We start from the raw sequence: 27,105 nt of genomic DNA, 5'->3' as shown, positions 1-27,105 counted from the left end.
CCCTTCAGTAAGTTATATGTAAACAGTGTCCTACAGTAAACAGTCTATTTAAACAGTGCCTACAATAAACTGTCTATTTAAACAGTGGCATACAGTAGACAGGTCTATTTAAACAGTATCCTACAGTAAACAGAGACTACTCAAACAGTGCCCTACAGTAAACAGTCTGTTTTAACAGTGCGCAACAGTAAACATAGTCTATTTGAATAGTGCCAAGAAGTAAACAGTCAATTTAAACAGAGCCTTACAGAAAACAGTCAATTCAAACAGTGCCCTACAGTAAACAGAGTCGATTTAAACAGTGCCCTACACTAAACAGTCTTTTAAACAGTGCCCAACAGTAAACTCAGCCGATTTAAACGGTGCTATACAGTAAACAGAGTCTATTTAAAAGTGCCCTACAGTAAACAGAGTCTATTTGAACAGTACCCTACAGTAAACAGAGTCTATTTGAACAGTACCGTACAGTAAACGGAGCCTATTTAAACAATGCCTACAGCAAACAATCTATTTAATTAGTGCCCTCCAGTAAATAGTCTATTCAAACAGTGGCCGACAGTAGTGTTTATTTGAAGGGTGTCCTACAATAAACAGAGTATCTTTAAACAGTGCCCGAGAGTAAACAGTCTATTTAAACAGTGCCCTACAGTAAACAGCCTATTCAAACAGAGCCCTACAGTAAACAGAGTCGATATAAACAGTGCCCTATGGTAAACGGTCCATTTAAACAGTGCCCTACTGTAAACAGAGTCTATTCAAACAGACCCCTACAGTCTATTTAAACAGTGTCCTATAGTAAACAGACTATATTTAAAGAATTCCCTTCAGTAAGTTATATGTAAAAAGTGTCCTACAGTAAACATTCTATTTAAACAGTGCCTACAATAAACTGTCTATTTTAACAGTGCCATACAGTAGACAGGTCTATTTAAACAGTACCCTACAGTAAACAGAGTCATTTTGAATTGTGCCCTAGAGAAAACAGTCAATTCAAACAGTGCCCTACAGAAAACAGAGTATTTTTAAACAGTGCCCTGCACTAAAGAGTCTATTTAAACAGTGTGTTACTGTAAACAGGGTCTATTTAAACAGTGCCCAACAGTAAACTAAGCCGATTTAAACAGTGCCCTTCAGTAAACAGAGTCTATTTAAACAGTGCCCTCAGGTAAACAGTTTATTCAAACAGTGGTCGGCAGTAGTGTTTATTTGAAGGGTGTCCTACAATAAACAGAGTATCTTCAAACTGTGCCCAACAGTAAACAGAGTCTATTTAAACAGTGCCCGAGAGTAAACAGTCTATTTAAACAGTGCGTTACTTTCACCAGTGTCTATTTAAACAGTGCCCTACAGTAAACGGAGCCTATTTAAACAATGCCTACAGCAAACAATCTATTTAAACAGTGCCCTCCAGTAAACAGTCTATTCAAACAGTGGCCGGCAGTAGTGTTTATTTGAAGGGTGTCCTACAATAAACAGAGTATCTTCAAACATGCCCAACAGTAAACAGAGTCTATTTAAACAGTGCCCAAGTGTAAACAGTCTATTTAAACTGTGCCCTACAGTAAACTGTCAATTCAAACAATGCCCTACTGTAAACAGTAAAAAGAGTCTATTTAAACAGTGCCCTCCAGTAACCAGTCTATTCAAACAGTGGTCGGCAGTAGTGTTTATTTGAAGGGTGTCCTACAATAATCAGAGTATCTTCAAACTGTGCCCAACAGTAAACAGAGTCTATTTAAACAGTGCCCGAGAGTAAACAGCCAATTCAAACAGTGCCCTACAGTAAACAGAGTCTATTTGAACAGTTCCCTACAGTAAACGGAGCCTATTTAAACAATCCCTACAGCAAACAGTCTATTTAAATAGTGCCCTCCTGTAAATAGTCTATTCAAACAGTGGCCGACAGTCTATTTAAACAGTGTCCTATAGTAAACAGACTCTATTTAAAGAATTCCCTTCAGTAAGTTATATGTAAACAGTGTCCTACAGTAAACAGTCTATTTAAACAGTGCCTACAATAAACTGTCTATTTAAACAGTGGCATACAGTAGACAGGTCTATTTAAACAGTATCCTACAGTAAACAGAGACTACTCAAACAGTGCCCTACAGTAAACAGTCTGTTTTAACAGTGCGCAACAGTAAACATAGTCTATTTGAATAGTGCCAAGAAGTAAACAGTCAATTTAAACAGAGCCTTACAGAAAACAGTCAATTCAAACAGTGCCCTCCAGTAAACAGAGTCGATTTAAACAGTGCCCTACACTAAACAGTCTTTTAAACAGTGCCCAACAGTAAACTCAGCCGATTTAAACGGTGCTATACAGTAAACAGAGTCTATTTAAAAGTGCCCTACAGTAAACAGAGTCTATTTGAACAGTACCCTACAGTAAACAGAGTCTATTTGAACAGTACCGTACAGTAAACGGAGCCTATTTAAACAATGCCTACAGCAAACAGTCTATTTAATTAGTGCCCTCCAGTAAATAGTCTATTCAAACAGTGGCCGACAGTAGAGTTTATTTGAAGGGTGTCCTACAATAAACAGAGTATCTTTAAACAGTGCCCGAGAGTAAACAGTCTATTTAAACAGTGCCCTACAGTAAACAGCCTATTCAAACAGAGCCCTACAGTAAACAGAGTCGATATAAACAGTGCCCTATAGTAAACGGTCCATTTAAACAGTGCCCTACTGTAAACAGAGTCTATTCAAACAGACCCCTACAGTCTATTTAAACAGTGTCCTATAGTAAACAGACTATATTTAAAGAATTCCCTTCAGTAAGTTATATGTAAAAAGTGTCCTACAGTAAACATTCTATTTAAACAGTGCCTACAATAAACTGTCTATTTTAACAGTGCCATACAGTAGACAGGTCTATTTAAACAGTACCCTACAGTAAACAGAGTCATTTTGAATTGTGCCCTAGAGAAAACAGTCAATTCAAACAGTGCCCTACAGAAAACAGAGTATTTTTAAACAGTGCCCTGCACTAAAGAGTCTATTTAAACAGTGTGTTACTGTAAACAGGGTCTATTTAAACAGTGCCCAACAGTAAACTAAGCCGATTTAAACAGTGCCCTTCAGTAAACAGAGTCTATTTAAACAGTGCCCTCAGGTAAACAGTTTATTCAAACAGTGGTCGGCAGTAGTGTTTATTTGAAGGGTGTCCTACAATAAACAGAGTATCTTCAAACAGTACCCTACAGTAAACAGAGTCTATTTAAACAGTGCCCGAGAGTAAACAGTCTTTTTAAACAGTGCCCTACAGTAAACAGTCAATTCAAACAGTGCGCTACAGTAAACAGAGTCGATTTGATCAGTTCCCTACAGGAAACGGAGCCCACTTAAACAATGCCTACAGCAAACAGTCTATTTAAATCGTGCCCTCCAGTAAATAGCCTATTCAAACAGTAGCGGACAGTAGTGTTTATTTGAAGGGTGTCCTACAATAAACAGAGTATCTTTAAACAGTGCCCGAGAGTAAACAGTCTATTTAAACACTGCCCTACGGCAAACAGCCTATTCAAACAGAGCCCTGCAGTAAACAGAGTCGATTTAAACAGTGCCCTACTGTAAACAGAGTCTATTCAAACAGACCCCTAGAGTCTACTTAAACAGTGTCCTATAGTAAACAGACTCTATTTAAAGAATTCCCTTCAGGAGGATATATGTAAACAGTGTCCTACAGTAAACAGTCTATTTAAACAGTGCCAACAATAAACTGTCTATTTAAACATTGCCATATAGTAGACAGGTCTATTTAAACAGTACCCTACAGTAAACAGAGTCTACTCATACAGTGCCCTACAGTAAACAGTCCATTTAAACAGTGCCGAACAGTAAACAGAGTCTATTTGAATAGTGCCCTAGAGTAAACAGTCTATTTAAACAGTGCCCGACAGTAGACAGTCAATTCAAACAGTGCCCTACAGTAAACAGAGTCGGTTTAAACAGTGCCCTACACTAAACAGTCTTTTAAACACTGCCCAACAGTAAACTGAGCCGATTTAAACAGTGCCCTACAGTAAACAGAGTCTATTTAAAAGTGCCCTACAGTAAACAGAGTCTATTTGGACAGTACCCGACAGTAAACGGAGCCTATTTAAACAATGCCTACAGCAAACAGTCTATTTAAATAGTGCCCTCCAGTAAATAGTCTATTCAAACAGTGGCCGACAGTAGTGTTTATTTGAAGGGTGTCCTACAATAAACAGAGTATCTTTAAACTGTGCCCGAGAGTAAACGGTCTATTTAAACAGTGCCCTACAGTAAACAGCCTATTCAAACAGAGCCCTACAGTAAACAGAGTCGATTTAAACAGTGCCCTATAGTAAACAGTCCATTTAAACAATGCCCTACTGTAAACAGAGTCTATTCAAACAGACCCCTACAGTCTATTTAAACAGTGTCCTGTAGTAAACAGACTCTATTTAAAGAATTCCCATCAGTAAGTTATATGTAAACAGTGTCCTACAGTAAACAGTCTATTTAAACAGTGCCCAACAGTAAACAGAGTCTATTTGAACAGTACCCTACAGTAAACGGAGCCTATTTAAACAATGCCTACAGCAAACAATCTATTTAAACAGTGCCCTCCAGTAAACAGTCTATTCAAACAGTGGTCGGCAGTAGTGTTTATTTGAAGGGCGTCCTACAATAAACAGAGTATCTTCAAACAGTGCCCAACAGTAAACAGAGTCTATTTAAACAGTGCCCGAGAGTAAACAGTCTATTTAAACAGTGCCCTACAGTAAACAGCCAATTCAAACAGTGTCCTACAGTAAACAGAGTCGATTTAAAAGTGCCCTACAGTAAACAGAGTCTATTTGGACAGTTCCCTACAGTAAACGCAGCCTATTTAAAGAATGCCTACAGCAAACAGACTATTTAAATAGTGCCCTGCAGTAAACAGTCAATTCAAACAGTGCCCTACAGTAAACAGTCAATTCAAACAGTGCCCTACAGTAAACAGAGTCGATTTAAACAGTGCCCTACACTAAACAGTCTATTTATACAGTGCGTTACTGTAAACAGGGTCTAATTAAACAGTGTCCAACAGTAAACTGAGCCGATTTAAACAGAGTCCTACAGTAAACAGAGTCTATTTAAACAGTGCCCTACAGTAAACAGAATCTATTTGAACAGTACCCTACAGCAAACAGAGCCTATTTAAACAATGCCTACAGCAAACAATCTATTTAAACAGTGCCCTCCAGTAAACAGTCTATTCAAACAGTGGTCGGCAGGCGTGTTTATTTGAAGGGTGTCCTACAATAAACAGAGTATCTTCAAACAGTGCCCAACAGTAAACAGAGTCTATTTAAACAGTGCCCGAGAGTAAACAGCCTACTTAAACAGTGCCCTACAGTAAACAGTCAATTCAAACAGTGCCCTACGGTAAACAGAGTTTATTTGACCAGTTCCCTCCAGTAAACGGAGCCTATTTAAACATTCACTACAGCAAACAGTGTAATTTAAATAGTGCTCTCCACTAAAAAGTCTATTCAAACAGTGGCCGACAGTAGTGTTTATTTGAAGGGTGTCCTACAATAAACAGAGTATCTTTAAACAGTGCCCGAGAGTAAACAGTCTATTTAAACAGTGCCCTACAGTAAACAGCCTATTCAAATAGGGCCCTACAGTAAACAAAGACGATTTAACCAGTGCCCTACTGTAAACAGAGTCTATTCAAACTGTTCCCTACAATAAACGGAGCCTATTTAAACAATGCCTACAGCAAACAGACTATTTAAATAGTGCCCTCCAGTAAATAGTCTATTCAAACAGTGGCCGACAGTAGTGTTTATTTTAAGGGTGTCCTACAATAAACAGAGTATCTTTAAACAGTGCCCACAGTAAACAGCCTATTCAAACAGAGTCCTACAGTAAACAGTCGATTTAAACAGTGCCCGATAGTAAACAGTCCATTTAAACAGTGCCCTACTGTAAACAGAGTCTATTCAAACAGACCCCTAGAGTCTATTTAAACAGTGACCTATAGTAAACAGACTCTATTTAAAGAATTCCCTTCAGTAAGTTATATGTAAACAGTGTCCTACAGTAAACAGTCTATTTAAACAGTGCCCAACAGTAAACAGAGTCTATTTGAATAGTGCCCTAGAGTAAACAGTCTATTTAAACAGTGCCCTACAGTAAACAGTCAATTCGAACAGTGCCCAACAGTAAACAGAGTCGATTTAAACAGTCTCCTAAACTAAACAGTCTATTTAAACAGCGCGTTACTGTAAACAGGGTTTATTTAAACAGAGTCCAGCAGTAAACTGAGACGATTTGAACAGTCCCCTACAGTAAACAGAGTCTATTTAAACAGTGCCCTACATTAAACAGAGTCTATTTGAACAGTACCCTATAGTAAACGGAGGCTATTTAAACAATGCCTACAGCAAACAGTCTATTTAAACAGTGCCCTCCAGTAAACAGTCTATTCAAACTGTATTCGGCAGTAGAGTTTATTTGAAGTGTGTCCTACAATAATCAGAGTATCTTCAAACAGTGCCCAACAGTAAACAGAGTCTATTTAAACAGTGCCCGAGAGTAAACAGTCAATTCAAACAGTGCCCTACAGTAAACAGAGTCTATTTGACCAGTTCCCTACAGTAAACGGCGCCTATTTAAACAATCCCTACAGCAAATAGTCTATTTAAATAGTGCCCTCCAGTAAATAGTCTATTCAAACAGTGGCCGACAGTCTATTTAAACAGTGTTCTATAGTAAACAGACTCTATTTAAAGAATTCCATTCAGTAAGTTATATGTAAACAGTGTCCTACAGTAAACAGTCTATTTAAACAGTGCCTACAATAAACTGTCTATTTAAACAGTGCCGTACAGTAGACAGGTCTATTTAAACAGTACCCTACAGTAAACAGAGACTACTCAAACAGTGACCTACAGTAAACAGTCTATTTGAACAGTGCCCAACAGTAAACATAGTCTATTTGAATAGTGCCCGGGAGTAAACAGTCTATTTAGACAGTGCACTACAGTAAACAGTCAATTCAAACAGTGCCCTACAGTAAACAGAGTCGATTGAAACAGTGCCCTACACTAAACAGTCATTTAAACAGTGCCCAACAGTAAACTCAGCCGATTTAAACGGTGCTATACAGTAAACAGAGTCTATTTAAAAGTGCCCTACAGTAAACAATGTTTATTTGAACAGACCCCTACAGTCTATTTAAACAGTGTCCTATAGTAAACAGACTATATTTAAAGAATTCCCTTCAGTAAGTTATATGTAAAAAGTGTCCTACAGTAAACAGTCTATTTAAACAGTGCCTACAATAAACTGTCTATTTTAACAGTGCCATACAGTAGACAGGTCTATTTAAACAGTACCCTACAGTAAACAGAGTCATTTTGAATTGTGCCCTAGAGAAAACAGTCAATTCAAACAGTGCCCTACAGAAAACAGAGTATATTTAAACAATGCCCTGCACTAAAGAGTCTATTTAAACAGTGCGTTACTGTAAACAGGGTCTATTTAAACAGTGCCCAACAGTAAACTAAGCCGATTTAAACAGTGCCCTTCAGTAAACAGAGTATATTTAAACAGTGCCCTCCAGTAAACAGTTTATTCAAACAGTGGTCGGCAGTAGTTTTTATTTGAAGGGTGTCCAACAATAAACAAAGTATCTTCAAACAGTGCCCAACAGTAAACAGTCTATTTAAACAGTGCCCGAGAGTAAACAGTCTATTTAAACAGTGCCCTACAGTAAACAGTCAATTCAAACAGTGCCCGACAGTAAACAGAGTCGATTTGAACAGTTCCCTACAGGAAACGGAGCCCAGTTAAACAATGCCTACAGCAAACAGTCTATTTAAATCGTGCCCTCCAGTAAATAGCCTATTCAAACAGTGGCCGACAGTAGTGTTTATTTGAAGGGTGTCCTCCAATAAAGAGAGTATCTTTAAACAGTGCCCGAGAGTAAACAGTCTATTTAATCAGTGCCCTACAGTAAACAGCCTATTCAAACAGAGCCCTACTGTAAACAGAGTCGATTTAAACAGTGCCCTACTGTAAACAGAGTCTATTCAAACATACCCCTAGAGTCTACTTAAACAGTGTCCTATAGTAAACAGACTCTATTTAAAGAATTCCCTTCAGTAGGATATATGTAAACAGTGTCCTCCAGTAAACAGTCTATTTAAACAGTGCCTACAATAAACTGTCTATTTAAACATTGCCATATAGTAGACAGGTCTATTTAAACAGTACCCTACAGTAAACAGAGTCTACTTATACAGTGCCCTACAGTAAACAGTCTATTTAAACAGTGCCGAACAGTAAACAGAGTCTATTTGAATAGTGCCCTAGAGTAAACAGTCTATTTAAACAGTGCCCGACAGTAGACAATCAATTCAAACAGTGCCCTACAGTAAACAGAGTCGATTTAAACAGTGCCCTACACTAAACAGTCTTTTAAACAGTGCCCAACAGTAAACTGAGCTGATTTAAACAGTGCCCTACAGTAAACAGAGTCTATTTAAAAGTGCCCTACAGTAAACAGAGTCTATTTGAACAGTACCCTACAGTAAGCGGAGCCTATTTAAACAATGCCTACAGCAAACAGTCTATTTCATTAGTGCCCTCCAGTAAATAGTCTATTCAAACAATGGCCGCCAGTAGTGTTTATTTGAAGGGTGTCCTACAATAAACAGAGTATCTTTAAACAGTGCCCTGAGAGTAAACAGTCTATTTAAACAGTGCCCTACAGTAAACAGCCTATTCAAACAGAGCCCTAAAGTAAACAGAGTAGATTTAAACAGTGCCCTATAGTAAACAGTCCATTTAAACAGTGCATTACTGTAAACAGAGTCTATTCAAACAGACCCCTAGAGTCTATTTAAACAGTGACCTATAGTAAACAGACTCTATTTAAAGAATTCCCTTCAGTAAGTTATATGTAAACAGTGTCCTACAGTAAACAGTCTATTTAAACAGTGCCCAACAGTAAACAGAGTCTATTTGAATAGTGCCCTAGAGTAAACAGTCTATTTAAACAGTGCCCTACAGTAAACAGTCAATTCAAACAGTGCCCTACAGTAAACAGAGTCGATTTAAACAGTGCCCTACACTAAACAGTCTATTTAACAGTGTGTTACTTTCACCAGGGTCTATTTAAACAGTGCCCTACAGTAAACAGAGTCTATTTGAACAGTACCCTCCAGTAAACGGAGCCTATTTAAACAATGCCTCCAGCAAACAATCTATTTAAACAGTGCCCTCCAGTAAACAGTCTATTCAAACAGTGGCCGGCAGTAGTGTTTATTTGAAGGGTGTCCTACAATAGGGTATCTTAAAACAGTGCCCAACAGTAAACAGAGTCTATTTAAACAGTGCACTACAGTAAACAGAGTTTATTTGAACAGTACCGTACAGTAAACGGAGCCTATTTAAACAATGCCTACAGCAAACAGTCTATTTAATTAGTGCCCTCCAGTAAATAGTCTATTCAAACAGTGGCCGCCAGTAGTGTTTATTTGAAGGGTGTCCTACAATAAACAGAGTATCTTTAAACAGTGCCCGAGAGTAAACAGTCTATTTAAACAGTGCCCTACAGTAAACAGCCTATTCAAACAGAGCCCTACAGTAAACAGAGTCGATATAAACAGTGCCCTATAGTAAACGGTCCATTTAAACAGTGCCCTACTGTAAACAAAGTCTATTCAAACAGACCCCTACAGTCTATTTAAACAGTGTCCTATAGTAAACAGACTATATTTAAAGAATTCCCTTCAGTAAGTTATATGTAAAAAGTGTCCTACAGTAAACAGTCTATTTAAACGGTGCCTACAATAAACTGTCTATTTTAACAGTGCCATACAGTAGACAGGTCTATTTAAACAGTACCCTACAGTAAACAGAGTCATTTTGAATTGTGCCCTAGAGAAAACAGTCAATTCAAACAGTGCCCTACAGAAAACAGAGTATTCAAACAGTGGTCGGCAGTAGTGTTTATTTGAAGGGTGTCCAACAATAAACAAAGTATCCTCAAACAGTGCCCAACAGTAAACAGTCTATTTAAACTGTGCCCGAGAATAAACAGTCTCTTTAAACAGTGCCCTACAGTAAACAGTCAATTCAAACAGTGCCCTACAGTAAACAGAGTCGATTTGAACAGTTCCCTACAGGAAACGGAGCCCAGTTAAACAATGCCTACAGCAAACAGTCTATTTAAATCGTGCCCTCCAGTAAATAGTCTATTCAAACAGTGGCCGACAGTAGTGTTTATTTGAAGGGTGTCCTACAATAAAGAGAGTCTCTTTAAACAGTGCCCGAGCGTAAACAGTCTATTTAATCAGTGCCCTACAGTAAACAGCCTATTCAAACAGAGCCCTACTGTAAACAGAGTCGATTTAAACAGTGCCCTACTGTAAACAGAGTCTATTCAAACATACCCCTATAGTCTACTTAAACAGTGTCCTATAGTAAACAGACTCTATTTAAAGAATTCCCTTCAGTAGGATATATGTAAACAGTGTCCTACAGTAAACAGTCTATTTAAACAGTGCCTACAATAAACTGTCTATTTAAACATTGCCATATAGTAGACAGGTCTATTTAAACAGTACCCTACAGTAAACAGAGTCTACTCATACAGTGCCCTACAGTAAACAGTCTATTTAAACAGTGCCAAACAGTAAACAGAGTCTATTTGAATAGTGCCCTAGAGTAAACAGTCTATTTAAACAGTGCCCGACAGTAGACAATCAATTCAAACAGTGCCCTACAGTAAACAGAGTCGATTTAAACAGTGCCCTACACTAAACAGTCTTTTAAACAGTGCCCAACAGTAAACTGAGCTGATTTAAACAGTGCCCTACAGTAAACAGAGTCTATTTAAAAGTGCCCTACAGTAAACAGAGTCTATTTGAACAGTACCCTACAGTAAGCGGAGCCTATTTAAACAATGCCTACAGCAAACAGTCTATTTCATTAGTGCCCTCCAGTAAATAGTCTATTCAAACAATGGCCGCCAGTAGTGTTTATTTGAAGGGTGTCTTACAATAAACAGAGTATCTTTAAACAGTGCCCGAGAGTAAACAGTCTATTTAAACAGTGCCCTACAGTAAACAGCCTATTCAAACAGAGCCCTAAAGTAAACAGAGTAGATTTAAACAGTGCCCTATAGTAAACAGTCCATTTAAACAGTGCATTACTGTAAACAGAGTCTATTCAAACAGACCCCTACAGTCTATTTAAGCAGTGTCCTATAGTAAACAGACTCTATTTAAAGAATTTCCTTCAGTAAGTTATATGTAAACGGTGTCCTACAGTGAACAGTCTATTTAAACAGTACCCAACAGTAAACAGAGTCTATTTGAATAGTGCCCTCGAGTAAACAGTCTATTTAAACAGTGCCCTACAGTAAACAGTCAATTCAAACAGTGCCCTACAGTAAACAGAGTCGATTTAAACAGTGCCCTACACTAAACAGTCTATTTAAACAGTGTGTTACTTTCACCAGGGTCTATTTAAACAGTGCCCTACAGTAAACAGAGTCTATTTGAACAGTACCCTCCAGTAAACGGAGCCTATTTAAACAATGCCTCCAGCAAACAATCTATTTAAACAGTGCCCTCCAGTAAACAGTCTATTCAAACAGTGGCCGGCAGTAGTGTTTATTTGAAGGGTGTCCTACAATAGGGTATCTTAAAACAGTGCCCAACAGTAAACAGAGTCTATTCAAACAGACCCCTACAGTCTATTTAAACAGTGTCCTGTAGTAAACAGACTCTATTTAAAGAATTCCCATCAGTAAGTTATATGTAAACAGTGTCCTACAGTAAACAGTCTATTTAAACAGTGCCTACAATAAACTGTCTATTTAAATATTGCCATATAGTAGACAGGTCTATTTAAACAGTACCCGACAGTAAATAGAGTCTACTCATACAGTGCCCTACAGTAAACAGTCTATTTAAACAGTGCCGAACAGTAAACAGAGTCTATTTGAACAGTGCCCGAGAGTAAACAGTCTATTTAAACAGTGCCCTACAGTAAACAGCCTATTCAAACAGAGCCCTACAGTAAACAGAGTCGATATAAACAGTGCCCTATAGTAAACGGTCCATTTAAACAGTGCCCTACTGTAAACATAGTCTATTCAAACAGACCCCTAGAGTCTATTTAAACAGTGTCCTATAGTAAACAGACTCTATTTAAAGAATTCCCTTCAGTATGTTATATGTAATAGGTGCCCTCCAGTAAACAGTCTATTTTAACAGTGCTCTACAGTCGACAGGGTCAGTTTAAGCAGTGCCCTACCGTAAACTGAGCCTAATTAAACAGTGCCCAACAGTAAATTGAGTCTATTCAAACAGTGCCCTACAGTAAACAGAGTCTATTCAAACATTGCCCTACAGTGAACAGAGTCTATTGAAACAGTTCCCCGCAGTAAACAGAGTCTATTTAACCAGTGCCTGCAGTAAACAGTCTCTTTAAACAGTGCCCTCCAGTAAAGAGTCTATTGAAACAGTGCTAGACAGTAAACAGTCTATTTAAACAGTATCCGGCAGTAAACAGTGTATTTAAACAGTGCCCGCCAGTAAACAGCCTATTTAAACAGTGTCCTACAGCAAACAGTCTATTGAAACAGTGCCCAACAGAATAAAGGGTTTATTTAAACAGTGCCCAACAGTAAACTGAGCCGATTTAAAACAGTGCCCTACAGTAAACAGTAAACAGAGTCTATTTAAATAGTGCCCTACAGTAAACAGAATCTATTTGAACAGCACCCTACAGTAAACGGAGCCTATTTAAACAATGCCTACAGCAAACAATCTATTTAAACAGTGCATTCCAGTAAATAGTCTATTCAAACAGTGGCCGGCAGTAGTGTTTATTTGAAGGGTGTCCTACAATAAACAGAGTATCTTCAAACAGTGCCCAACAGTGAACAGAGTCTATTTAAACAGTGCCCGAGAGTAAACAGTCTATTTAAACAGTGCCCTACAGTAAACAGTCAATTCAAACAGTGCCCTAAAGTAAACAGAGTCGATTTGAACTGTTCCCTACAGTAAACGGAGCCTATTTAAACAATTGCCTCAAGCAAACAGTCTATTTAAATAGTGCCCTACAGTAAACAGAGTCGATTTAAACAGTGCCCTACTGTAAACAGTCTCTATTCAAACAGACCCCTACAGTGTATTTAAACAGTGTCCTATAGTAAACAGACTCTATTTAAAGAATTCCCTTCAGTAGGTTATATATAAACAGTGTCCTACAGTAAACAGTCTATTTAAACAGTGCCTACAATAAACTGTCTATTTAAACAGTGCCATACAGTAGACAGGTCTATTTAAACAGTACCCTACAGTAAACAGAGTCTACTCAAACAGTGCCCTACAGTAAACAGTCTATTTAAACAGTGCCCAACAGTAAACAGAGTCTATTTGAATAGTGCCCTAGAGTAAACAGTCTATTTAAACAGTGCCCTACTGTAAACAGTCAATTCAAACAGTGCCCTACAGTAAACAGAGTCGATTTAAACAGTGCCCTACACTAAATAGTCTATTTAAACTGTGCGTTACTGTAAACAGGGTCTATTTAAACAGTGCCCAACAGTAAACTAAGCCGAATTACACAGTGCCCTTCAGTAAACAGAGTCTATTTAAGCAGTGCCCTACAGTAAACAGAGTCTATTTGAACAGTACCCTACAGTAAACGGAGCCTATTTAAACAATGCCTACAGCAAACAATCTATTTAAACAGTGCCCTCCAGTAAACAGTCTGTTCAAACAGTGGTCGGCAGTAGTGTTTATTTGAAGGGTGTCCTGCAATAAACAGAGTATCTTCAAACAGTACCCTACAGTAAACAGAGTCTATTTAAACAGTGCCCTACAGTAAACAGAGTCTATTTGAACAGTACCCTACAGTAAACAGATTCGATTTAAACAGTGTCCTACACTAAACAGTCTTTTAAACAGTACCCAACAGTAAACTGATCCGATTTAAACAGTGCCCTACAGTAAACAGTCAATTCAAACAGTACCCTACAGTAAACAGAGTCGATTTAAACAGTGCCCTACACTAAACAGTCTCTTTAAACAGTGCTCTCCATTAAAGAGTCTATTGAAACAGTGCTAGACAGTAAACAGTCTATTTTAACAGTGCCCGTCAGTAAACAGTCTATTTAAACAGTGCCTGCCAGTAAACAGCCTATTTAAACAGAGTCTTACAGTAAACAGTCTATTGAAACAGTGCCCTACAGCAAATAGTCTATTTAAACGGTGCCTACATAAACAGTCTATTTAAACAGTGCCAACAGTAAACAGTCTATTTAAACAGTGCCCAACAGAAGACAGGGTCTATTTAAACAGTACCCAACAGTAAACTGAGCCGATTTAAAACAGTGCCCTACAGTAAACAGTCAATTCAAATAGTGCACTACAGTAAACAAGGTCGATTTAAACAGTGCCCTACACTAAACAGTCTATTTAAACAGTGCTCTACTGTAAACAGAGTCTATTTAAAAAAGGGCCCGACAGTAAACCATGTATTTAAACAGTGCCCTACAGTAAACAGAGTCTATTCAAACAGTGCCTGACAGTAAACTGTCTATTTTAACTGTGCCCTACAGTAAACTGTCTATTTAAACATTGTCCTACAGTAAACAAACTCTTTTGAAACAGTGCCCTCCAGTAAACAGTCTATTTTAACATTGCCCTACAGCAAACAGTGTATTTAAACAGTGCCTAGAATAAACAGTGCCCTACAGTAAACAGAATCTATTTAAACAGTGCCCTACAGTAAACAGAGTCTAATCAAACAATGCCCTACAGTAAACAGTCTACTTAAACAGTGCCCTACTGTTAACAGAATCTATTTAAACAGTGCCCCACAGTAAATAGAGTCTCTTTAGGACTGCCAAACAGGATCAAGCGGCCACCTAAAATGGCCTCCCGCAAAGGACTCTGGGAAAAGTGGTCCAGTTCAGGGACAGACAGGCTGCAGCCCAGACTATTGTAATTTGCTCAGGAAAAAGGCCATGGAGAGGCTATCCTGGGGCAATGGGCTTGAATGTGAGTTGACATCGAGTAGCAGACTTGGTGGTGTCTGTTTTCCTTATTTGGGAAGTGTCATTTGAGAGTGCCTTTAAGAAACGGGTGTTTATAAATGGGTGTGTATATAAATATCTGTAGTGAGAGGAACTTTAAGAAATGGGTGTTTACGACTGCAGTGATGTCTGAGAGTCAGTGGAGCTGGGCTGTCTGTCAGCTTTTTACTTTTGTTTTTTTTAAGCAGGCTGCAGTGTGTGTTTTAGTTTCGTTTTCAGTGTTGGAGCTGAAGCCAGACCAGCAGCTGTACTGCTGTTCTCTCTGCCATCAAAAGGTTGACATTTTAACCTGCGAATCTGAATTTGTTTTTTCCCTTTTCCCCAGTGTACTTGTGTTACTCTGAAGATAGTCACAAGAAGAATGGACCCGACCTTCAATCTGTTACGGTGCAGATCGCTTTATTGCCACCATTTCCAAATATAACACTAATGGAGATTCATTGCTGGTGCTCCTGAACAGACAGAGATACCAAGTAGGTCAATTGGCTGGCCTGATTATTTCATTGTATATTTCAGAAACAAATATGGACCATCATCTTTTTGCAAAACCTAATCAGAAGCCTATTGATTCTAACCAGGAGTGGAAACATTGAGATGCACAGGGAAGATATGAAAGATCGAGAGAGAGCGTGAGAGAGTGCAAGAGAGAGAGAGAGAGATAAAGAAAGAAAGAGAGAGATAGATAGAGGAACACCCATTACAAGAAACACTTGCAGAAGAGGCCCTTCAGCCCATCAAGTCTGCACCGACGCATGAAAGGCCCCCACCTACTCCCACTTGCCAGCACTTGGTCCATAGCCTTGAATGTTATGGTGTGCCAGGTACTCATCAGGGTACTTTTTAAAGGATGTGAGGCAACCCGCCTCTACCACTGTCCCAGGCAGGGCGTTCCAGACCGTCACCACTCTCTGGGTAAAAAGGTTTTTCCTCAAAACCCCGCTAAACCTCCCACCCCCTCACTTTGAATTTGTGCCCCTCGTAGCTGACCCTTCAACTAAGGGGAACAGCTGCTCCCTGTCCACCCTGTCCATGTCCTTCATAATCTTGTGCACCTCGATCAGGTCACCCCTCAGTCTTCTCTGCTCCAGAGAAAACAATCCAAGCCTACCCAACCTCTCTTTATAAGTTAAATGTTCCATCCCAGGCAACATCCTGGTGAATCTCCTCTGCACCCGCTCCAGTGCAATCATATCCTTCCTATAGTGAGCCGACCAGAATTGCACACAGTACTCCAGCTGTGGCCTCACCAAAGTTGAATACAGCTCCATCATGAACTCCCTGCTTTTATAATCTATGCCCCGATTGATAAACATCATATGACTTTTTCACCACCCTCTTCACCTGCCCTTCTGCCTTCAGAGATATATGGACAAACATGCCAAGGTCCCTTTGTTCTGTGGAACTTCCCAGTGTCAGACCTTTCATAGTTTACTTCCTTGTTAAATTACTCCCTCCAAAGTGTATCACTTCACACTTTTCAGGGTTAAATTCCATCTGCCACATATCCTTCCATTTGACCATCCTGTTTATATCTTCCTGTAACCCAAGACACTCAACCTCAATGTTAACCACCCAGACCTTTGTGTCATCAGGCAACTTACTGATCCTACACCCCACACAGTCATCTATGTCATTTATATAAATGACAAACAATAGGGGCCCTAGTCTGCTATCAGTCTGCGTCCCCTCTCCCTGCGAAACTAGTTTAAACACTTCCCAACAGCACTAGCAAACCTGCCAGCAAGAATGTTAGTCCGTTCTAGTTTAGATGTAGACCGTCCTGCTTGTACAGGTCCCACCTTCCCCCAAAATGGTCCCAATTGTCCAGGAATCTAAAACGCTCCCTCCTGCACCAACTCTTAAGCCACGCATTCATCTATCTTCCTATTCATATGCTCACTACTAAGTGTCACTGGGAGTAATCCCGAGATTACAACCCGAGAGGTCCTGCTCTTTAGTCTATTGCCTAACTCCCTGAATTCTTGATTCAAGACCTAATCTCTCTTTCTACCTATGTGATTGGTACCAACATGCACCATGACCTCTGTCTTATTACCCTCCCGCTTCAAGATGCCCTGCAGCTGTCCAGTGACATCCCGGACCCTGGCACCTGGGAGGCAACACACCATTGTGGAGCCTTTTTCATGACCACAGAAGTGCCTATCTGTGCCCCTGACTATGGAGTTCCCTATGACTATTGTCCTTCTACGCTTTGACCCTCGCTGCTGAAAAACAAAGCCAGCCACTTCTCTGGCCACTGCTGTTGTTTTCCTCGATAGGACATCTCCCCGCCAACAGTATACAAAATGTTATAATTTTGTGAGAGGGGGACAGCCACTGGGGTTTTGTGCACTGACTGACTGCCTTTTCTTGTGGTCACCCATCTATCTGCCTTGGTTGTGACCATGTCTCCATAACTCCTGTCTCTGATGCTTTCTGCCATCTGCATGCTCTTCAGTGCATCCAACTGCTGCTCCAACCAAACCACGTGATCTGTTAGGGGTTGCCATTGGGTACACTTCCTGCAGATATAGTCATCCGGAATGCTGGGAGTATCATGGATCTCCCACATCTCACAGTTAGAGCACTGCACCCCACTGACTGACATTTCTAGCACTAATTAATTATTTATGTTAAAATAAATAGTTATAAATTTAGTACTAATTAATTAATTACATCAAAATAAATACTTATTAAATTAAGCACTAATTAATCAATTATGTTAAAATAAATGCTTATTAAATTTAAGTTAAAATTAAATATATCGTCTCTTGCGCTAGATTTCTCCAATAAATATTAAATGCTAAATACACTAACCTCCTAGTGACTCCTTTACTTAATTAATTACTCTAGTTTTTCAAATTTAGAACAGATTCCAAAGCAGCCAAATGAGGTCACAGCTTACTATAATGTCACTTTTCAGTTGTTTTTTTCCCAGTCTGCGATACCCAACAGGTAAGTTATTTATACTTACTGTTCCGAAGCTCCTCCTCCCCGAATTCACGACAACTCCGCTCCCTGCCGACTGGGTCGCGAATCCCTGAGATAAGTTATTTATACTTACTATTCCCAAGCTCCTCCTCACCGGGTTCGTACCAATTCCGCTCCCTGCAGACTGAGCCGCAAATCCCTGAGGTAACTTATTTATACTTACTGTTCCCAAGCTCCTCTTTCCTGCATTCATGCCAACTCTGCTCCCTGCCAACCAGTTAACTCCAATTTTCTATGGCCCTTCTTTCCTTGTCCTTGGTAGTTACCAATTAGAGCCCTTACAGATTATAAACAACAAAATTTATTTTCAAACTATAATTGATGAAAGTTGTAAAGACTTACAGACCTTGGGGCAGCACGGTCATGCAGTGGTTAGCACTGCTGCCTCATGGCGCCGAGGACCCAGGTTCGATCCTGGCTCTGGGTCACTGTCCGTGTGGAGTTTGCACATTCTCCCCGTGTTTGCGTGGGTTTCACCCCACATCCCAAAGATGTGCGAGGTAGGTGGATTGGCCACGCTAAATTGCCCCTTAATTGGAAAAAATTAATTGAGCACTCTAAATTAAAAAAAGACTTACCAACCTTGTCCACTATTTACCAATCAGCTCTCTCCCTTGTATCCTCAGCTACAGCAGGGTAGGACCACTCTCTGGAGGGTTGAGAGTTACAAAGCAAGAAGTTAATCAGACAAATAGATACATTTGAATACAATGGATCATAGAATCATAGAATTTACAGTGCAGAAGGAGGCCATTCGGCCCATCGAGTCTGCACCGGCTCTTGGAGAAGAGCACCCTCCCCAAGGTCAACACCTCCACACCCTATCCCCATAACCCAGCAACCCCACCCAGCACTAAGGGCAATTTTGGACATTAAGGGCAATTTATCATGGCCAATCCACCTAACCTGCACATCTTTGGACTGTGGGAGGAAACCGGAGCACCCGGAGGAAACCCACGCACACACGGGGAGGACGTGCAGACTCCGCACAGACAGTGACCCAAGCCGGAATCGAACCTGGGACCCTGGAGCTGTGAAGCAATTGTGCTATCCACTATGCTACCGTGCTGCCCAATGGGATAGGGATATGTGGAGATAGTTTTGAATGAAGACAATGTGAATACTGGTAAACACAGATTGACACTGATGTAGAGAAATAATCTCTGAGAAAATCAAATGAAGATAGAAATACATCTGGACAGAAATACAGATAAGTCGAAAAACAGATAAATTGGAACAGACAGTAATAACCACCATAACATATAAATACAGAAGCATTACAGAACAGACATACATAGACGCAGATACCAATAACTGTAAACAAAGACTGACATGAACAGATAGATTTAAATCTGACACTATAAAAAAAACATGAGAGAACCTACACATACTTGTGGGGCGGCAGTGGTGGTGTAGTGGCATTATTACTGGACTAGTAACCTAAAGACCCAGCGTAATGTTCTGGGGACCTAGGTTCGAATCTCACAGATGGTGAAATTTGAATTCAATAAAAGTCTGGGATTAAAGTCGAATGAAGACTATGAAACAATTGTTGTAAAAACAATTTGGTCACAATGCCCTTCAGGGAAGGAAGTCTGCCATCCTTACCTGGTCTACCTCCATGTGGTTCACTCTTAATCGAAACAAACCTGTTGGGCTTTAACCTGGTGTTGTAAGACTTCTTACTGTGCTCACCCCAGTCCAACGCCGGCATCTCCACATCACTCTTAATAAGTCACTCAGTGAGTGTTGGCCCACATCCTATCAACAAATAAACGAAATTCAGTTGGTCTGGAGGCTTTGTGACTTTTCCAGAGCTTATTCTTTTCAAGTTTGGAGAAGTGGTCATCTGCTTTGGGCTGACTGTGCTGGTCTCGAGATGAGGTTGTCTTGGTGTTTCAAATACTCGGATGTCAACATCTGGTTCACTTCTGTGATAGCAACTGTTTGACTTTGAAGATCGACCCCAACTTTCTGCTGCTGACCTTCGGCCCTCTGTATCTTCGGTTTTATGGATGTTGACATTCATCTGGAGGCTTGGCAGGTCTGACCAAAGATGGAATTTTCTGCCATCTGCAAAAAAGGGAAGGGGAATAACTGCCTCTGCAAAGAATGAGAACAATTCTGAACTGAAGTTCCAATCGAGACTATCAGCATTGCTGGATCTCCAATTCAGTGCAGTTTATTTATAGTGGTTGGTTTGACGTTTTCTGCCATTTTGAGGAGGTTGAGGCAATACAGGCATTTCTGCTCACGAAAGAAAAGGGCTGATTGTGGATGACATCCAGAATTTTTATTATTTTCTTGTTGCCAGATCGTATCGGCTCTTCAATCGTGCCTATGACGGTTGTTGGATTCCTCGGGAACCATGCAGTGGTTTATGTGTAGCCAGAGGTCTTGCAACCATGGGTTCTGCTCTGACAGGATCATCCCACTGACTCCTGGTATCTAACTGGAAATTTGGGTGGTGCCCATTTACAGATATATGTCAGCCACATTCCGGCGCCTGTTCGGGTACACAGAGGGAGAATTCAGAATGGCCAAATGACCTAACAAGCACGTCTTTCGGGACTTGTGGGAGGAAATGGGAGCCACCAGAGGAGACCCACACTGACACGGGGAGAGCGTGCAGACTCCGCACAGACAGTGACCCAAGCCGCAAATCGAACCTGGGACCCTGGTGCTGTGAAGTGACAGTGTTAACCACTGTGCTACCGTGCCATTTTATTATTTTAAAAATATATATTTTATTAAAGTTTTCAAACACAATTTCTTCCCTTACAAATCAAAAAAAAAAATACAAGTAACATGATAACTACAATATAACATTGTGTAACTAACAAGGTAAACTAACCAAATAACATGAAGTAATACTCCCCCCCATCCCCTCCAAAAACCCAAACAATTTACCCCCTCCCTCCCTCCCCCCCTCCCCCTGGGTTGCTGCTGCTGGTCATCTATCTTCCCTCTAACGTTCCGCTAGGTAGTCGAGGAACAGTTGCCACCACCTGGTGAACCCTTGAGCCGATCCTCTCAGCGCAAACTTCATCTGCTCCAGTTTTATGAACCCCGCCATATCGTTTATCCAGGCCTCCAGTCCGGGGGGTTTCGCTTCCTTCCACATGAGTAAAATCCTACGCCGGGCTACTAGGGACGCAAAGGCCACGACATCGGCCTCTTTCGCCTCCTGCACTCCCGGCTCATCCGCAACTCCAAATAAAGCTAACCCCCAGCCTGGTTTGACCCGGACCTTCACCACCTTCGAGATCACTCCCGTCACTCCCCGCCAATACCCCTCCAGTGCCGGACACAACCAAAACATATGTGTGTGGTTCGCCGGGCTTCCCCCGCATCTCCCACACTTGTCCTCCACTCCGAAGAACCTGCTCAACCTCGCTCCCGTTATATGTGCTCTATGTAGCACCTTAAATTGGATCAGGCTAAGCCTGGCACACGAGGAAGAGGAATTTACCCTGCTTAGGGCTTCAGCCCACAAACCCTCCTCAATATCCTCCCCGAGCTCTTCTTCCCATTTTCCCTTCAGATCGCCCACCAACTCCTCCCCCTCTTCTCTCATCTCCCGGTATATCTCTGACACATTGCCCTCCCCGACCCACACCCCCGAAAGCACCCTGTCCTGGATCTCCTGTGTCGGGAGCAGCGGAAATTCCCTCACCTGTTGTCTTGTGAATGCCCTCACCTGCATATACCTAAAGAAATTTCCCCGGGGCAGCTTATACTTTTCCTCAAGCGCTCCCAAGCTCGCAAACGACCCGTCTATGAATAAATCTCCCACTCTCCTGATTCCTACCTGGTGCCAGCTCTGGAATCCTCCATTCAGCCTCCCTGGGGAAAACCTATGGTTGTTCCTGATCGGGGACCACACCGAGGCTCCCAGCACACCCCTCTGTCGCCTCCATTGCCCCCAGATACTTAATGTTGCCGCCACCACTGGTTTTGTGGTAAATATTTTTGGTGAGAGCGGTAGTGGCGCCGTCACCAGCGCTTTTAAACTCGTCCCTTTACAGGACTTCATCTCCAATCTTTTCCATGCCGCTCCCTCTCCCTCTATCATCCATTTACGAATCATCGCCACATTGGCGGCCCAGTAGTAGTCGCCCAAATTCGGCAACGCCAGTCCCCCTCTGTCTCTACTACGTTGTAAGAACCCCCTCCTTACCCTCGGGACCTTCCCTGCCCACACGAAGCTCGTGATGCTCCTGTCTATTTTTTTTAAAAAGGCCTTAGTGATCAGTATAGGGAGACATTGGAACACAAATAGGAACCTCTGGAGGACCATCATCTTAATTGCCTGCACTCTGCCCGCCAGTGACAGCGGCTGCATGTCCCACCTTTTGAAATCCTCTTCCATTTGTTCTACCAGTTGTGTCAGATTAAGTCTGTGTAAGGTTCTCCAGCTCCTGGCTATCTGAATCCCCAGGTATCGAAAGTTTCTTTCCACTCTCCTTAGCGGTAGGCCATCTATCCCTCTACTCTGGTCCCCATGGTGTATCACAAAAAGCTCACTCTTTCCCATGTTAAGCCTATATCCCGAGAAATCTCCAAACTCCCTCAATATCTGCATGACCTCTGTCATCCCCCCCACTGGGTCCGTCACATACAGCAGTAGGTCATTCGCGTAGAGTGACACTCGGTGTTCTTCTCCCCCTCTAATCACCCCTCTCCATTTTCTGGAGTCTCTCAGCGCTATGGCCAGTGGTTCAATAGCCAACGCGAACAGTAATGGGGACAGCAGGCATCCCTGTCTTGTTCCCCTGTATGGTCGAAAATACTCCGACCTTTGCCGACCTGTGACCACACTTGCCATTGGGGCCCCATAGAGGAGTTTAACCCAGCTGACAAACCCGTCCCCGAACCCAAACCTCCTCAGCACCTCCCATAGATACACCCACTCCACCCTATCAAATGCTTTCTCTGCATCCATTGCCGCCACTATCTCTGCCTCCCCCTCTACTGGGGGCATCATTATCACCCCTAATAGCCGTCGCACGTTGACATTTAGTTGTCTCCCCTTTATGAACCCTGTCTGGTCTTCGTGCACCACCCCCGGGACACAATCCTCTATCCTCGTTGCCAGCACCTTTGCTAGCAACTTGGCGTCCACATTTAGCAGTGAGATAGGCCTATAGGACCCGCACTGCAGCGGATCTTTATCCCGCTTCAAGATTAGCGATATTGCCGCCTCCGACATTGTCGGGGGTAGGGTCCCCCCTTCTCTGGCCTTGTTAAAAGTCCTTACCAACAGCGGGGCCAACACATATTTTCTATAAAATTCCACCGGGAACCCATCTGGTCCCGGGGCCTTCCCTGCCTGCATGTTCCCCAGCCCCTTGGTAACCTCGTCCACCCCAATTGGCGCCCCCAGGCCTTCCACCTCCTGCTCCTCCACCCTCGGGAACCTTAATTGGTCCAAAAACTGCTGCATCTCCTCTTTTTCCTCCGGGGGTTGGGACCTATAAAGTCTCTCGTAAAAGGTCTTAAACACCTCGTTTATCTTCCCTGCTCTCCGCACCATAGCTCCCTTTTCATCCCTAATTCCCCCTATCTCCCTTGCCGCTGTCCTCTTTCGCAGCTTATGGGCCAACAGGCGACTCGCCTTTTCCCCATATTCATATCTCATCCCCTGTGCCTTCCTCCACTGTGCCTCCGCTCTCCTTGTGGTCAACAGGTTGAACTCCGTCTGGAGTCGTCGTCTCTCCCTGTATAGTCCTTCCTCCGGGGCCTCCGCGTATTCTTTATCTACCCTCAAAATCTCCCCCAGTAGTCTTTCCCTTTCCTTGGCCTCTATTTTCCCCTTGTGGGCCCTGATGGAGATCAGCTCTCCTCTGACCACCGCCTTTAGTACTTCCCATACTACTCCCACTCAGACCTCCCCGTCGTCATTGGCCTCCAGGTATCTTTCGATACATCCCCGCACCCTTCCACAGACTCCCTCATCCGCCAGTAATCCCACATCCAGTCGCCAGAGTGGGCGCTGCTCCCTCTCCTCTCCTAGTTCCAGGTCCACCCAGTGTGGGCATGATCTGAAACAGCTATGGCTGAATACTCAGTTTCTTCCACCCTCGAGATCAGCGACCTTCCCAAAACAAAGAAATCTATCCGGGAGTACACCTTGTGAACATGGGAGAAGAAGGAGAACTCTTTGGCCTTCGGCCAAACAAATCGCCACGGATCCACTCCCCCCATTTGGTCCATAACCGTGCCATGTTTATTAATAACCAATAACTATCTAACAATAATAGAGTATACAGTCCTGACTGGGTGTTATCCTCATGCCGAATTCTACTAGACTTCTACTAGACACTGCATAACTCCCTCATGACTATCTGCATTGTAATGTCGATGGTACTGTTTCCCCAGCCTCACATTAACCCCTACAGTCCTTAAAGCCCTGATACCACACCATCCAGGACAAAAGCAACCATTTGATTGACACCCCATACACCAGCTATAACATTCACTCACTCCACCACCAATACACAGTGGCAGCAGTGTGCACCATCCACAAGATGCAAGCAGCAACTCACCAAAACTCCAGCCTAGGCAACATCTTGATGAATCTCCTCTGCACCCTCTCAACTGCAATCACTTCCTCCCTATAGTGTGGTGATCAGAACAGCTCACAGTACCCGAGCTGTGGCCTAACCAGTGTTTTAGGCAGTTCCATCATAACCTCCCTGCTCTTATAGTCTATGCCTCAGCTAATGAAGGCAAGTATGTTTTATATCTAGAGTTCCAGAAGGCGTTTGACAAGGTGCCAAATAAAAGACTGATCCAGAAGGTGAGATCGCAGGGGATTGGAGGTAGAGTACTAGATTGGATTGAGGATTGGCTGGCTGACAGAAAGCAGAGGGTCGGGATAAATGAGTCCTTCTCTGCCGGCAAACTGTAACTAGCGGGGTGACGCAGGGGTCAGTCCTCGCACCTCAGCGGCTGACAATGTATATAAATGATCCGCAAGCAGGGCCAGAGTGCAACATAGTAAAATTTGTGGATGATACTAAAATAGGTGTGAAAGCAGGCAGTGAAGAGGAGAAATTGATTTTATAGACGGATATAGATAGGCTAGTAGATTGGGCCAAAATTTGGCAGATGGCGTTTAATGTAGATAAGTTTGGCCATTTTGGCTGAAAAAATAGTCAGGCAAATTATTATCCAAATGGAAAGCAGATTCAAAATGCATCTGGGCAGAGGGATCTGTGTGTCTTTGTTCATGAATCACAGAAAGTCAGGATGCAGGTACAGCGTGTGATAAAAAGGCAATTAGAATGTTTATGTATATTGCAAAAGGACTGGCGTATAAAAGTAGAGAAGTGTTGTTGCAATTGTATAGGGTGTTGGTGAGACCAGAGGCGGGATTCTCCGACCCCCCGCCGGGTCGGAGAATCGCCGGCGGGCGGCGTAAATCCTGCCCCCACTGGCCACCGAATTCTCCGACACCAGAGATTATGCAGAGGCGGGAATCACGCCACGCCGGACGGTGGGCCCCCCCACCCCGGCGATTCTCTGGCCCGCGATGGGCTGAAGTCCCGCTGCTGTCATGCCAGTCCCGCCGGTGGGAATTAAACCACCTCTCTTACCGGCGGGACTGGTGGCACGGGCGGGCTCATGGGTCCTGGGGGGGGGCGCGGGGTGATCTGGCCCAGGGGGTGCCCCCACAGTGGTCTGGCCCGCGATCAGGGCCCACCGATCCGCGTGGGCCTGTGCCATGGGGGCAGTCTTTTACTACGCGTTGGCCGTGTAGGTCTCCGCGATGGACGATGCGTAGGTGACTCCCCCTGCGCATGCGTGGGGAGACATCAGCAACCGCTGACGCTCTCGTGCATGCACCGACTTCCGCCGACCTTGGCTGGCGTGGCGCCAAAGGCCTTCCACGCCAGCCGGCGGGACGGCAACACTCCGGCGCGGGCCTAGCCCCTAAAGGTGAGGGCTTGGCCCCTAAAGGTGCGGAGAAATCCGCACCTTTGGGGCGGCCTGACGCCAGAATGGCTCACGCCACTCCATCCCGCCGGGACGCCCCGCCCCTCTGGGTAGGGGAGAATCCCGCCCCACATCTGGATAATTGTGTCCAGTTTTGGTCTCCTTATTTGAGGAAAGATGTGATGGAATTGGAGGCAGTTCAGAGGAGATTCACCAGATTGATCCCAGGGATGAAAGGGTTGACGGATGGGGAGAGATGAAACAGTTTGGGCTTATACTCGCTGGAGTTTAGAAGGATGAATGGGGATCTGATCGAAGTATATAAAATTGTAAAAGAGATTGATAAAGTAAATGTAGGCCAAATGTTCCCCCTTGTTGGGCAATCTAGAATGAGAAGTCACGGATATAGTTTGAGAGGTGTTAGGTTTAAAACTGAGATGAGGAGGAACTACTTCTCGCAGAGGTGGTGAATTTGTGAAACTCATTGCCCCATAGTGTGGTGGAGTCTGAATCATTAAAATGGTTTCATAAAGGAGATACATATATTTCTGATTTAAAAAATGATTAAATGAGAACCGAGAGGGAGGTGGATTTGAGATCAGGGAGCGATCAGCCATGACCTGATTGAATGGTGGAATAGGCTCGAGCTGCTGAATTGCCTACTGCTGCTCCTAATTCCTATGTTCTTATGACCTATGTATCCCATATGCCTTCTTAACCACTTTATCTGCCTGTCCGGCTGTCTTCAGGGATCTATGGGTGTGCACTCCAAAGTCCCTCTGTCCTCTGTACTTCCTTGGGTCCTACTTTCATTGCATATTCCCTTGCCTTGATAAGGGGTCTTCCTGTTGATTCCCTTAGTTCCTATTTTTATTTTGTCTTTATAGTTTTTGGTCCATGGATTGTTAATTGCGACATACCTTTAAGTCGAGTGGAGGAAGGAACTCAAGGTGTAAAAATAGTACACTGTGTTGTAAAGTTTTGTATTTTGGGCAGAAGAATCAAGACTTTATGGAACTCAAGACATTGGAGGGCTCCGTTTCAATTAGCTGGTGACCAATGGATTGGCCAGAGACTGTATTCTGCCC

Source organism: Scyliorhinus torazame, chromosome 3 (assembly GCF_047496885.1).
Source record: "Scyliorhinus torazame isolate Kashiwa2021f chromosome 3, sScyTor2.1, whole genome shotgun sequence".
In the NCBI taxonomy this organism is placed as follows: Eukaryota; Metazoa; Chordata; class Chondrichthyes; order Carcharhiniformes; family Scyliorhinidae; genus Scyliorhinus; species Scyliorhinus torazame.
This window is presented reverse-complemented; position numbering follows the sequence as displayed.